Genomic DNA, 15,844 nt, shown 5'->3' on the forward strand with positions numbered 1-15,844 from the left:
GTTAACTACCTTTGGCAGAGGATGTCATACTGGTTGCCTGTGGTACTTAATAGTTAGACCAGTTATCTGAATTGATAACCATCTGAACTTCACATCAATTTGAAATTGACAGTCTAACTATACCCTTAGGTATACATGGACAAAATACCAGATAGATTGATTTCAGGACAGAATTAGGCTTATGAGAAAACATAAAATTCAATATTGGCAATAATTCAGAAAGAATTCAGGCTGGGAAAATGAATATCATGTATGATGAGAAACCAATCATAAAACAGAAAATGAGGCAGTTAGGATGTAATAAAGAATGGAAGGTGAGATGTCAAATTTGAAACATAATGTACAAAATAAAAGATTAATAACTAGTGAGGTTTTTGTCTGATTCAATAAAGTGTAGCTGAAGTGGGAATAATATGAATGATTCATGTTTCATGAATTTGACTCGGTGATCATTGAAAACCATGAAAAGCTGAACCTTCCCAAGATCCCAAGGGCTGCACTGGTTTCAGCATTGTTCTTGTACCAGGGAACTGACTTCTTCCTATCTTACTTCTATTTTTCTCCCTTGTCCAATCTGAACCCACCTACATCTGCAACTCTGCCAAGGCCCTTCATGTCTGCCTGATTTTCATCCGGGAATGTCCAACCCCTTTAAATCTCCAAACTCTCACTGACAGCTTCTTCCTTGAATGGAGCCCCACCAGTCACCATCCACCACCATCCAGCTCTGCCTGGCTGAACTTCACACTGTTTGCACTAAACAACTACACTTTTGACACCTCTCACTTCTTCCAAATAAAATGTGTTATTATGGGAACCACAATGCACCCTAGCTATCCCCACTGTTTTGTAGGATACATCAAACATTTTTTATTTTGTTCTCCCTCAGCTTTTTTTTCCAATAAATGATAACTGTATCTGTGCTGTTTCTTGATCTCACCAGAAACTAGAAATCTTCTTGACCTGTGTCCAATTTCCACTCTTCCCTTCTTCACATGGTCTGTCTCTTCCTTTCTCATACTTGCCTTTTTTGTGTCCATTTCTGAGGATAGGCTGTTGACCAATATCTACTGTACACCCATCAAACTCACAGCTAGTTCAAGTATACTTAAAGTATATACTTCAAGTATACTTATACTTATATATAACGGAGTTGAGGAGGAACTTCTTCACTCAAAGGGTAGTGAATCTCTGGAATTCTCTGCCTGTTGAAGTGGTGGAGGCTGCCTCGCTAAATATTTTTAAGACGCGGGTTGATGGGTTTTTGATAGGAGAGGGGATTAAGGGTTATGGGGAGAGGGCGGGAAAGTGGAACTGAGCAGCGACAGATCAGCCATGATCTTATTGAATGGCGGGGCAGGCTCGAAGGGCTGGATGGCCTACTCCTGCTCCTATTTCTTATGTTCTTATGTTCTTATGTTCTTATACTTAGGTAAGATTACTTCAGATATATGGCACAGTTATTTGGCCCAACAATTTCATGCCAATATTGATAATCCATTCGAGCTCCCATTTCTCCTCATCCAAATCTACCCTCACAACTATCTATTCCCCTCCCCTTCGTATAATTGCCTCTCTTCCCCTTAATTGAATCCATGCTATCAACTTCAACCATTCCCTGTAGTAGTGAAGGGTAGCAAGTTCTACATCCTCACCGCTCTTTGGGTAAAGAAGTTTCTTCTGATTCCGCACTTCTTGGTGACTACCTTATATATAATCTCTAGTTATGAGGAAGCATTCCATCAGTATGCTCTTGATCAAAACCTTTCATATTTGATATACCTCCTTTACGTCATTTTATAGACCTTTTTGACAGAAAGGAGATCCACTTTTTTTCTGTTTTATTTTAATTCTTTCCTGGGATGGGGCATCATAATTGCCCTTGAACTGACTGGCTCACCATTTCAGAGGGAAGTTAAGAGCTGAAAGACATTGCTTGGATCTTGCATCACATGTAGGCCAGACCAGGAGAAGACAGCAGATTTCCTTCCACTGTGGGTTTATCCATGGGCTTGCAGTACATTGAAGTGCTGAGGTGAGCGTCCTTGATGGAGATGCATGTATCCAAGAATGCAACCAATTCCGGAGAGTAGTCCATGGTGAGTCTGATGGTGGGATGGAACTTGTTGATGTCATCATATAATTGTTTCAGTGATTGTTCACCATGAGTCCACAGGAAGAAAATGTCACTGATGTATCTAGTGTACAGCATTGGTTGAAGGTCCTGTGTGGTGAAGAGGTCTTGTTCAACCTGTGCATGAAGATGTTGGCATATTGAGGTGCAAATTTTGTCCCCGTGGCTGTTCCATGTGTCTGGGTGTAGAATTGGTTATTGAAGGTGAAGACATTGTGGTCCACGATGAAGTGGATTAGTTGCAAAATTGCATCTGGAGATTGGCAGTTGTTGGCATTGACTACTGAGGTAGTTGCAGCAATGCCATCATCGTGGGGGATGCTAGTGTAGAGTGTTGAGACATCCATTGTGATGAGGAGTGCTTCTGGTTCAACGGCTCCATGTGTGCTGAGTTTCTGTAGGAACCTCCCACTTCTTGCCTTCAAACAACTGCACAACCTCAAACAGACCATTGTACACAGTAAACTACCCCGCCTTTAGGAGAACAGTGACCATGACACCACACAACTCTGCCTCAGCAACCTCTGCAAGACATGCTGGATTATTGGCATGGATGCCATCATCTCATGTGAGAACACCATCCGCCAGGTACACGGTACATACATTTGCACTTGGCCAACATTGTCTATCTGATACACTGCAGGAAAGGATGTCCCAAGGCATTGTATATTGGGGAGACCATGCAGATGCTATGACCACAGATGAATGAATACTGCTCAACAATCACCAGGCAAGAGTGTTCTCTTCCTGTTGGGGAACACTTCAGTTGTCTTGGGCATTCGGCCTCTGATCTTCGGGTAAATGTTCTCCAAGGCTTCATGACACACGACAGCGCAGATTCGCTGAGCAGAGACTGATAGCCAAGTTCCACACACATGAGGATGGCCTCAACCAGGATCTAGGGTTTATGTCACACTATCTGTAACCCTATGACTTGCCTGGGATTGCAAAATCTCACTAACTGTCCTAGCTGGAGACAATACACACCTCTTTAACCTGTGCTTAACTCTCTCTCCACTCACATTGTCTTACCTTAAAGACTTGAATACCTGTAAAGACTCGCATTCCAACCATTGTTTTGTAAATTGAGTTTGTGTCTTTATATGCCTTTTTGTGAACAGATCTCGCACTCACCTGATGAAGGAGCAGCATTTGAAAGCTAGTGGCTTGTGCTACCAGATAAACCTACTGGACTTTAACCTGGTGTTGTGAGACTTCTTACTGTGTTTACCCCAGTCCAACGCCGGCATTTCCACATCATGGTCACATGTAGGCCAGGTAAGGGTGGCAGATTTCCTTCCCTAAAGGACACTACTGAACCAGATGGGTTTTTACATCAATCGATAATGGTTTCAAGGTCCTCATTAGACTTTTAATTCCAAATTTTGATTCAAATTTCACCATCTGCTGTGGAATTGAACCCAGGTCCCCAGACTAATACCCTGGGTCACTGGATTACTCATCCAGTGACAATATGCCACTGAACAACTGCTTCCCCTGTTTGTGAAGACATTGCAAGCTGAGGGTAAATTCAACCTTTGCCAGTAAACTGCACAGAAGTGTCTTCCTCAGCAATATGGCTGCTGCTGTAGTTCTCTATCTTCTCCTGATTCTTGCACAGCAACAAGTCCATAAGACCATAGGACATAGGACTAGAATTTTGCCACTCGGCTTATCAAGTCTGCTCCGCCATTCATTCATGGCTGATATTTTTCCCATCCCCATTCTCCTGCCTTTTCTCCATAACCCCTGATCCCCTTATTAATCAAGAACCTCTCTACCTCTGTCTCCAAGACATTCAGTGACCTGGCCTCCACAACCTTCTGTGGCAAAGAATGACACAGATTTGCCACTTTCTGGCTGAAGAAATTCCTCCTCATCTCAGTTTTAAAGGATCACCCCTTTAGCCTGAGGTTTGCCCTCTGTTTCCAGTTTTTCCTACGAGTGGAAAAATCCTCTTCACATCCACTCTATTGCAATATCCTACAAGTTTCAATAAGATCTCCCCTCAGCCTTCCAAACTCCAACAAGTACAGACCCTGTGTCCACTATTGTTCTTCATATGACAAGCTCTTCATTCCAGGGATCATTTATGTGAACCTTCTCTGGATCCTTTCCAAGGCCAGCACATCCTTCCTTAGATATGGGGCCCAAAACTGCTCACAATACTCCAAATGGGGTCTGACCAGAGCCTTATATAGCCTCCGACGTACATCCCTGTTCTTGCATTCTAGTTCTTTTGGCATGAATGCTAACACTGCAGTTGCCTTCCTAACTGCTGACTGAACCTGCACATTAACCTTGAGAATCTTAACAAGGACTCTCAAGTCCCTTTGTGTTTCTGATTTCGTAAGCATTTTGCCATTTAGAAAATAATCTATGCCTCCATTCCTCTTTCCAAAGTGCATAACCTCACACTTTTCCACATTGTATTCCATCTGCCACTACATACTTTGTATTATCTGCAAACATAGCAACACCTGCTAGACTACAGGAAACACAGCAATCCTCCACTTGTCCCCTTCCCCTCATTTCCTCTTCACTGACAGAGTCTCGCCTACAGTCCCCATGGAAAGAAGTCTCACCATACCAGGTTAAAGTCCAACAGCTTTACACAAAATTGTGAGCTTTCGAAGTGCTGCTCCTTCATCTCCCCATGGAGATTGCCAGCTCTGGGTCCTCAATTTCCAGCATGTACCTCCTCAGTCTCTCCTCAATTATTCTGTTAGCCTGTAGAATCTGCAAACAATTCCCCTTTACTCAGCCAAAAGCTGTCACCTTCAGAAGCAGACTCTGCTGCTAATGCACCCCCTGTAATGGAGCCATTTTCAAACATTGTACCCTTCCACCCAGGCATAACTCACTCTTTCCCCTTCCCGGAAAGCGGGGGTGGGGGACATAACTCACTCCCCACGTTTTCTCCACGCAACTTCCATACAATGCATTTCCTTTTGGCAACTTCCATACCATACAGAGGCCCAAGTCAAAAATGTTGGTCAAATGGGTAATTACCAAGCTTAATCACCTCTCCATTGACTTATTCATGAAGGATGGGGATGGGCATTCGATTTGGGGCCCCGCATGCCTTCATGTTTCTGGGGACTGGCAGAATAATGTCAAATGTCAACCTGATATCATCACATGGTATTTTATGGGGGTGTCAGCCTCCGTTAATTCAGCACAATGTTTCAGCCCCACAGCCTTTCACAGAACTAGAAAAAAAGGGGAAAATTACCGAGTTTTAACCAAGTACTCAGACAGGATAGGAGCAGAGCAACATGAAAGGTCCCTTTAGTAAAGTGGCTATTTAAGAAATGCCACTTTACTAAAAAAAGTTTGGCTTTCAGTTAGTTGTGAATATAGGATGTGACATTCGATCGCTCGCCTCTAGCTTCTTCCTATTAAAAATTCACACAACTCTTGTAAAAATATATATATCCCCAATTATGCAACTGCCTGCTTGTGGAACAAACAGTAGCACTGGGAATCTGGTAATTGCTATAATCTTCACGATCTTTACTTTCAGTTGTAGTCTTATGAATGCCCTCATATACATCTCACTGTTGCCTATTTTAAGCAACTTTAAATACTAGTTGTCAATTTGAATTACTTGAGCTGGTTTGATATTAAGATTAAGCATCGACCTTCAGTTCTACTTAGCACGATAGCAGATAGCTAGGATATTTGCATTGGTATATCAAGAGTCCATATTTTGACACATTCTAAAATGTCACATCCGATAGTAATAGCATGCTGGGAATTGGAGGAACAGGTAAAGGATTTACTCAATTAGAGGGGGATGGGGTGCTGAAGTGGTTCAGTGGCGACGCTTGTACTTTGAGACATTGAGAGGGCAGTCCAATAACATTGAGACAGGTGCAAAGGGAACCGGGGTGGCAGCAATTCTGCTAACACACAAATCTTTCCTTCCGAATAAACTCCAAATACTTTCACCATGAAGATCAAAGAACAGGAAGTGTGCAACAAATATGTTATCTTTATGACGAAGTTTTATCTGGTTCCCAATTATTGTCTTAAAGCCCAGGAAGCTGATTAAAGTGGCGGATTTGCTTCGTAATAACTTCCGATGGCATCTAATCTAGATTGTTCCCTCGATTTCTATTTTTGAGTTTTACAGCTTTAGGGTTAAAACACATTGAAACATGATCACGGAGCAGTGAATGCGATCTAACTCTAATTTACTAATGTTGCGTGTGTAATCACATCCATCTACATGCAAGTTAAATATCGTAACATGTAAGAAAACATAGCTTGCTCGTGCTAACTTATTGGCGTGCCTAGTGGTCGATCCCAGGGTTTGAGACATTGTCCGGCTTTGCAGTCTGGAGGTTGCAGTTATTAATAATTAAGTACAGATTGCACTATAGCCCAGTCCAGTATCGTGCAATGTTACTGAAATCATTCTCAGCGTTGCAATTTCAGCAAATACAGGGCGGTCAGTGAAAGTGTCTTTTGAACCTTGGCAGCTCATGAGAGGCGACGGTGAAACAATATACAGAATCGGCAATTTCCCCACAATATATACCAACTAGAGAAGAACTTCAAAGTGATTGATGCCAACACAAATTCAACATTAGGTCGTAACATGTATGGTATCGGCATTGAACATCCTGTCGAATTCCTCAGGATCCCATTCTAAGTGATAAGGTCTGTCCCCGCACATATTATACATGCTGCTAAAAAGGCATATTTCACAAATAATCTAATATGACCTGTTTTCAACGTTCAGCAGAATAAATGTTTGAAATCAGATTTATTGCTATTATGTGTTTGGTGAGTGTAATAATTACGATCATTCACAATTATGCTACCGATTTTTTTGAGGGCAGGATGAACATTTACCGAAATGCAAAGATTACTATCATAAAAGATGCAAAGGATCAAAGGGAATTCTGTGTTTGCAGGTGTGTGAAATGATCGGCCAGTCTATGTTACTCGATTTTAAAGGAAGGGCGAGTTTTATGATGTACATGACTTCATCCTGAAGCGGTTACCAGACTATGTTGTTAATTTATTCAGAGGCAATGTAAATGCCAAAAAAGTGTGCGATAGGCAAGTTAGCGTGAAAAGGTCAAAGGGAGCCTGTGATTTATACGGCCAGCGAAAGTAGCCAAGGGGCCTTTAATGCCGCCCAGCCTCATTGTCACAGCTAACCCTTCTGATACAGTTTCAACTTGTGCTCGGAGACAGGACAAAACGAAGAGTTAAAACAGCTGGTGTGCTTGCATCCAAAGATGACTTCGTTAAAGAGACATGTATGTGTGGAAAACATTTAAATGAAATGAATGTGTTTTTGGCTGAATGGTTTTGCCCTCTATCTTTTCAGATGATCGCAGTTTCTGGAACCTTCTCTCTGTGTACAACTTACTTTCTGGTTAAAATGCTGACGAGCTGATGTTCGCACCCTGCCTCATGCTGATGTCTGCAAACAGCTCCTCATTGTTCTGAAAGCCAGCGCACTCATCTCCCTCTCACTTTCTGGACCAGATGTACGGTATGGGAGATGTCCGTGATTCCGTGCTGGGTGTGAGGCTGGGAGGATTATCTTTCAGTTGGAACGGAGACTGTTCCCCCACTCTGCAGCCCCCCCCCCCCCCCCCCCGCTCCCCGTTTAATTTAAACAAAACGGAATGAATGAACAGAGTATGGTTTTAATAGTGACACATGCTTCGGTTCCTGTTAGGGAGAAACACTTTTGCGTATTTAATCTGCCGGCATTCACTTGGGCAATCCATTTAATTTATGTTTTTCATCTCTTTCATGGTTTCACATCATCTCAAAAAATGAATTTTTCCCTTTATTAACTTCCCAATGTGGTAATAATCTCCGCTTCTCCATTTAGAAACTGTCTAATGACCCATTACTTGTCGGCATGCATCATAATCTCTCCCTTAGAACAACAATACCTTAGTTAGCCTATGACTAAATAATGATGAAAATATCACTTGCTCGCATTCCACATGTCAATAAAATGACTTCTGTTAAATAACAAAGCGCAATGCTTTCGAATCGGCAGCATTCTGAGATTTATACAATTAGATTTTTTCTCTCTCCCGTGCGCTGTCGAGGTCAGGTCCAACCTGACAATAAGCAAACGCAATTGTGCCCTATCTTATTTCACCAAACTTTCTCGGAACTGAATTGTACTTTTTTTCTGGACTCCCGTCGGAAAGTGTTGACTTCAAACTAATATTTACAGGATGTTCAGTGGTCATTTGAAAACTGAGCTTGGAACTTAATGCATAAAGATCAGGAAGGTTAGGGTAATATTTTTGTTTCGTATCTTTAAAACAACATTACCATTTCCTAATCTAACCAAGAGGTGTAAAGCCAGAAGTTTAAGCCACATGTTAAAATGTTACGGTGCAACTCTAGTGCAAAGATTTGGTTCTTGTGGATCACTTAATTGTACATGCAGAGGGCACATAATTCAGATTTTTTTTAACAATCGTTTGGTTAGAATGTGGGATATTGGTTGTGTATAGTTTGCGAGGATGTCAGAATTAGTTCATTTGAATGATTGTGTGCAGTTTGGAGGCTGCCGTTCGCTTGGTTTGTATTCATAGGATCATAGAATTATCATATAAGTCTATGAGGATAGATAGATCGGAGAGGTTAGGACTGTTTTCCTTTGGAGAGAAGAAGGCTAAGAGGAGATTTGATAGTGGTATTCAGAATTAGGAGGCGGCTGCACAGAGTAGATCGGGAGGAACAGTTCCCCTTCGTAAAAGGATTGAGAATGAGAGGGTACAGATTTAAAGCAATTCGGAAAAGAAGCAAAAGTGAGTGAGAAAAAGACATTTTCACACAGGGACTGGTTCGGGTCTGGAATGCACTGCCTGAAAGTGTGGTGGAGGCCAGTTATTCAAGGCGTTCAAGAGGGCATTTGACCATGTGTAGGGGTACATGGAAAAGGCAGGGGAATGGCACTAAGTCATGATGGTGTTTTGGAGAGTTAGTCCAGACACAATGGGCCAAATGGCCTCTTTCCCTACCATAATAATTCTGTGATTTGTAATTAGTACCAATGCAAGCAGATAATATATATTTGCAATGCAGTCTGATGGGCTTGGCTCCAGTGATGTGTTTCACAGAATCAGGTTTTGCTCCAAAACTGGAATGTCTATTTTCAGCTCGTACAAAATAAAGCACCGAGAGTATGCTATATTGCAGGTGATGTGTGTTCCTTGGTGTGAAATCATGGAGCAGCTTGCTTGTTCAGCTTGAAGATTCATGACATCATTTGAAAAGAGCAGGAAAACAGGAAAGTCTGCTTGAGTCCTGCCACTATTCCTCTTTGAACTAACACCAAAAACAGATTAACTGATCATCCCAGTTATCTTCTGTAGGATGATCCTATTTGCAAAAATATTTTTGTTTAGAGTAAAAAAATTAACTCACTGCATAAAAAACAATTTGCGATGCGTCTGAGATGACCATATATAACTATATGATTAATGTGAAATAAAAGACATTATCCAGAGATATAATATCATTTGGTAAACACATATGATATTGGGATAAGTTTTTCCAGCTTTGCCCCTGCACAATTAAACATATACACAAAGTTCTAGTCTTCAACTATTCAGTATGGGGAGGTGATGGCTTCATGGTATTATCACCAGACTAATCCAGAAACTCAGCTAATGCTCTGGGTAGATGGTGGAATTTGAATTCAATTAAAAATATCTGGAATTAAGATCTACTGATGGCCATGAAACCATTGTCAGAAAAACCCATCTGGTTTGTTAATGTCCTTTAGGGAAGGAAACCTGCCGTCTTTGCCTCTGGCCTACATGTGAGTCCAGGGCCACAGCAATGTGGTTAACTCTCAACTGCACTCTGAAATGGCTAAGCAAGCCATTCAGTTTTTAAGGGCAACTAGGGATGGGCAATAAATGCTGGTCAGCTACCGACACTTGTGTCCTATGAATTAATTTAAAAAAACAGGGATGTTCTAAGTAAGATAATTTATTGGACCAGTTTAATTTTAATAATGTTCACATTAAATTGTAAAACAGTTCATTGACATGTTGAAAAACTCACCATTTCAATACACCACTAAGCGTTCAAAGTCACTTTGCTCTGAGCCTGGTTTCTCCAGGTGTTCTCACAGCACAAGAATATTGAATTCCTGTTTTTGCTTGGCTACTACATTTATATTAGTCACATCATTGAGCTTACAAAAATCTATGTTTTAAATTACAATGTTGTTCAAGCTATTCAGGTTTCGAAAGTATGAAGGAGGCACCAAATTTCAACTTCTACAAGCAGTTTTGTTTTGGAATTGTCTCAGAAATATGGAAACATAGAAGACAGGAGCAGGAGTAGGCTATTTGGCCTTTTCAGCTTGCTCTGCCATTCATCACGATCATGGCTAATTGTCCAACTCAATAGCCTAATCCTCCTTTCTACCCATAACCTTTGATCCCATTCACCCCCAAGTGCTTTATCCAGCTGCCACTTGAAGACATTGATTGTTTTGGCATCAGCTACTTCCTGTGGTAATGAATTCCACAGGCTCACCTGTGGAAATGTCTCCTCATGTCTGTCCTAAATGATGTACCCCAAATCCCCAGACTTTGACCCCTGGTTCTTAATGGAGAACTATTTATAAATGATCTAATCTTTTGATTTGAGATGCTTTAATAATCAATAATGATTAGAAATCCAATTGGATATTTTCAGAAGTGCAAAATCAATAGCTTTTGGTGGGTGGAGGGGAGGCTAAGAATTACTGAGCAATAACAATGTTATCTGAAAGCATGCAAAGGGAGGAACTTAAGTTCCAATTTCCTAATGATACCAAAGTTGGATTGAGCCAGTGCATGGCACATGCCTGCCTGCTCCAGCAGCCCAAAAGACAGACCACAATTAATTTTCAATGGCAGCCTTTCCTTATTCTTTGAATAGGCTACCAAATACATCCAAAGCTTGTCCTAAGTAGTTGCTTTGCAATAGTTAGCTGAATAATGAACATTCGTTAAGATAGCAACCACACTGTACTGGTGACAGGATTGTGGAGGACACAGTGGTGCATTGGAGATATCTGGATAATAATGTGGGGAAGGCTTTGAGGTCTTGCTGCCATAGGAAGGTGGCCCTATTTGAGGTTGATATCCACCTTTCATTAAAATCACACATTCAAACAAAGTAACAGGTTACTGACTGAATTCAAATCTTTCATACATGTTTCTAATGAGGGGAAATGTTAGCTGCTACTGGCAGAAGGCAAAGGCAAAAGTACAACTTGCATTTATATAGTGTCACCATAGAGCCAAAGAGGTAACTGAAAAATTGTTTAATGTGGTGGATTTTATGGAGTGTCTTAAAAAAGGACAGATTGGGGTAAAGATTTAGAGACAGAATTCCAGCACTTAGAGATAGGCAGCTATTGACAAGACTGCCAATAGTGAAGTAAATACAGTGGTGAATGTACAGGACGTCAGGATTGAATGAGGGCAGAGTTTGTGTGGGGTTGTAGAATTGAAGTTGGATACAGACAAGAGAAAGGGCAAGATCACAGGACTAATCATTTTAAATGTGAAGCTCATGTGGACCAGGAGCTAATGTAGGTCAGCAAGCACAGCGTTGACAGATGAGCTGGGCTTGATTCCTGGTTTTATAATCCTTAATGCCCTTGCTTAACATAAATCTATCAATCTCGCTTTGAACTTTTCACTTGACCTAAACTCAACAGGACTTTGCAGGAGAGAGTTCAGGTTCCCACTTGATGGGTGGTATTTTCCAGCCTCATTTGCCCTGAAACTGGAAAATCCTGTCCAAGGTCAACAGACCTTTCCATGGTCTGCCAGTCGCCTGCTCCGATTACTGTGGCAGGTGGGATGGTAAAATTCACCTTGATATGTTTTCTGGCATCTTGTTTCAATAACTTAGTTTTTATTTTAAGGTATGAGATCTTGTTCTGGATTCCCCCATCTGAAGAATTCATTTGTCTCTATTCAATCATGATTTCTAATCTTCTTAAGCACCTCAATGATATGACCTCCCCAAACAAAAAGAAATACAAGCCTATATAATGTAACCTACCCTCATAATTTAGCTCTTTTAGCTTAGTATTACAGTATTCTGGTAAATTTGCATTACAACCCCTCAAAACTCAATATATTCTAACTAAGGTGCAGTGCACAGAACTGACCTCAGAATTTTAAGCAAGGTCTATCTTTATATAACTGTAAAATAACTTGCACTCTCTTTATAAATTCCCCCCAAGATAAGAACTATAATCCCATCGGCCTTTTGAGTTATTTTTTGTAGCTGTCCTCTGGTTTTTAGTACTTTCTATCTTTAGACCCTGGCACCTCATCATTCCTCCACAATTCTTTTACTCTTGCTATGCAGAAAATATCCTGATCTATCTTTATTTAGGCCCAATGTTGATGACCTAGTATTTCCTCGCATTGATCTCCGTCTGACTAAAGGTCATTGAGCTGAAACGTTAACTCTATTTCTCCCTCCATAGATTCTGCCTGAACTGCTGAGAATTTCCACCATTTTCTGTCTTTATTTAGATAGCCAATATTCGCAGTTGTTTGGCTTTTGAACCCTATTTGCTACAATATTTTCTAATAACTTAAGCACAGAGGTACTGAAGGACCCAAAAGATAATAGTGAGGCAGAACTGGGTGTTGCCAATATAGATGCAGAACCTGACAGCATACCTTTAAATGATAATTTCAAAAAGCCATTTGCAGATGAGAAATACAAAGGGACCAAGGATAGATTCTTGGGGAACTGCAGAATTTGAAGAATTATGGTAATTTGCAAGAACAGCGAGATCAAGGATGGGTGTTTTGCAGAAGTCATGATAATGATGAAAGGAAATGTGACAGTACATGAGGAGAGAGAATCATTAACAATATCAGTTAACATGGGAGCTAACATGGTCAGCATGGTGGTACAGTGGTTAACACTGCTAACTCACAGCAGCAGGGGCCTGGGTCTAATTCCCAGCTTGGGTCACTGTCTGTGTGGAGTTTGCACATTCTCCCCGTGCTTGCGTGGGTTTTCTCCGGATGCTCCGGTTTCCTCCCACACCCCAAAGATGTGCTCTCAGGCTGATTGGTGTAACAAATTGTCCCTAAATTAGTCTCCCCTCAATCTGGTTTCCAATGTGGAATGCCATAAGCATAGACAAGGGTCATGGGTGGAGAGGGGACTCACAATGTTGAAATGGCAGTGTGGGCTCATTGGGCCGAAGGGCCTGTTTCCCGTGCTGTGTTGTTCTTTGTTCTTTGTTAAGTGCAGGGTCAGTTGATTGGTCATACTAAATTGCCACTTAGTTTCAGGGGGATGAGCAAAGTAAATACGTCGGGTTATGGGGATAGGGCCTGGGTGGGATTGTGGTCGTGCAGACTCAATGGGCTGAATGGCCTCCTGCTGCACTGCAAGGATTCTAGTAAGGGAAGTTAGTTGTTCTGCTGGGAATAGGGGAAGTAGTACAGAAGGTGGTTATCACTGACAAGCTGAGGTTGGAGAGTACATACGGGGAAAAACTAGAGAACAGGGTTTGGGGAAACTCTTGGATGAATTTTGACTTGGTGGACAAGGGGAAGGGAGGGCTGTTGCAAAAACAGCTAAATGTATGGTCACCATCTCCATGACAAATAATCAATGAACTCCTCACATTTATGGTTTGAGCTGCAGATGGAGGGATTTAAGGAGACAGTAATCGACAAAATAATCCAGGAGTTATTGCATGCAGAATTTCCTGAAGTAGTGAGGAATTTTTGATGGAGGAGATCTGGACCTAATGGTGCTTTTCATGGCCCAAACTGATCTAGAGATGAATGAATAAACTGATTGTGCGCCATCTACTTTCAAACCTGCAGCTTTTGAATTTAAAAGTGCAAAGTGAAGGCCATCATAGATGTAGGGAGGGAGGTATATACTCACTGTTCATCCACTGCAGAGAGGAGGAATCTGCAGGCAGTCTTTCCTTGACATAGGTTTATTTACAAATAAAGAACATAACCACCAACTTCCACTTTCTTTTCCTTTCTGCACCGCAGGTGGAAACTGATTTGTATATACATTTAAGAATAATGCCTTAATCTTTTCCCAGTTGGGAACAGAGTTTCTCACAGACTGGAGCATGCACTTCATTGTGACAGGATTGCCACATTAACAGGTGAAAAAAAATGTTTTACTGGGGACAAGGATTTTCTTGTAATTGTGTCGGCCTTGAAGTGAGGGCTAAATGAAGTTTAGAACGTGCCTGGATATACATGAATATTTATGCACTATTTTAACTGAGATATTAATCATGTTAAACAAGTGGACAAAGGAAGCTCATACAGGCACATTGAGCAGTTATTAGTTAACACAATATATTTTATTTCACTTTAATCATATTGTTGATTCAAGGCCACAGAAAATAATGGACAGCTTGTACTGAGTTCCAAATCTATACGTAATTGAAAGATTCTGGTAAGTCATGAAGCTAAAAATGGTTTAATATCATCATTTGAATCCCAGGATTAAATTACAACCTTGAACTCATTTCCTGATCTTTCGCTTTGATATTCTGCAATGTTTAATTTGTTTAACTGCTTTTTATGTTGTTGTTGAGTGAACTTTTGCAGGTGATAGTTGATACATACTCTTATATCTTTGTTGTATACCTGATAAATGATGACAACATGATATTAGATAAAAGTTATTGCTGATGTTGGAATATGTGAGTAGAATTCAGTAGTCCACACATGTTTTGGGGTTGCTGACAATTTTACAGCTATTCAAAATGAAAAAGGAAAATTCTTACTGGTTATTGGTTGTTACAATCCCAAAACAAAATAAGTATTTTTTCCTATTATTCGCAAAAGAAAACTTAAACTGGGAGTTTAGAATTACTTCACTGAAGTAGCAAACTCACCTCCTAGTGGTCATTGTTAGCTATTGCATTATATAATTTGAGTTACATCCAAGATACTGATTGGAATTCTCTGGTCTCGCCTGCAGCTGGGATTCTCCAGTCCCGCTGCAGTGAATGGAGATTTGGCCAAGTGTCAAATTCTCTGTTCTCACTGGCAGTGACAGTAAGGGATGCAAGACTAGAGAATTCTGGCTGCTTTGTATTAATTATTAGTCTGTGAAATGGTTACCATATTTGGTATTTATGGTAATAATTTAGTAATTGGTTCCTTTTTTTGCCTTTTTTTAACATTCTTTCGCAGGGTTTAGGCATTTCTGGCTAGGCCAGCATTTTTATTCCCCATCTCTAATTGCCCATGAGAAAGTGATGGGGAGCTGCTTCCTTGAACCGCTGCAATCCATCTGGTGTGGAGGGAGGAGTTCCAGGATTTTGACCAAACGATAGTGAAAGAACAACAATAACATTCCAAGTCAGGATGGTGAGTGGCTTGGAGGAGAATTTGCAGATGTAGGTGTTCCTGTTCATCTGCTGCCTTTATTCTTCTAGGTGGTAGAAGTCATGGGTTTGGAAGGTGCTGTCAAAGGAGTCTTGCTGAGTTTCTGCAGTGCATTTTGCAGATGGTATACACAGTTGCCACTGTACATCGGTGGTGGAGAGAGTGAATGTTGAAGATGTTGGATGGAGTGCCAATCAAATGGATTGCTTTGTCCTGATGATGATGGACTCGTTGTGATGTTGGAGCTGCACTTATCCAGGCAAGTGAAGACTATTCCATTAGACTCCTGACTGGTGCC

This window comes from Carcharhinus amblyrhynchos, chromosome 1 (genome assembly GCF_965287045.1).
Source record: "Carcharhinus amblyrhynchos chromosome 1, sCarAmb.v2.hapA, whole genome shotgun sequence".
In the NCBI taxonomy this organism is placed as follows: Eukaryota; Metazoa; Chordata; class Chondrichthyes; order Carcharhiniformes; family Carcharhinidae; genus Carcharhinus; species Carcharhinus amblyrhynchos.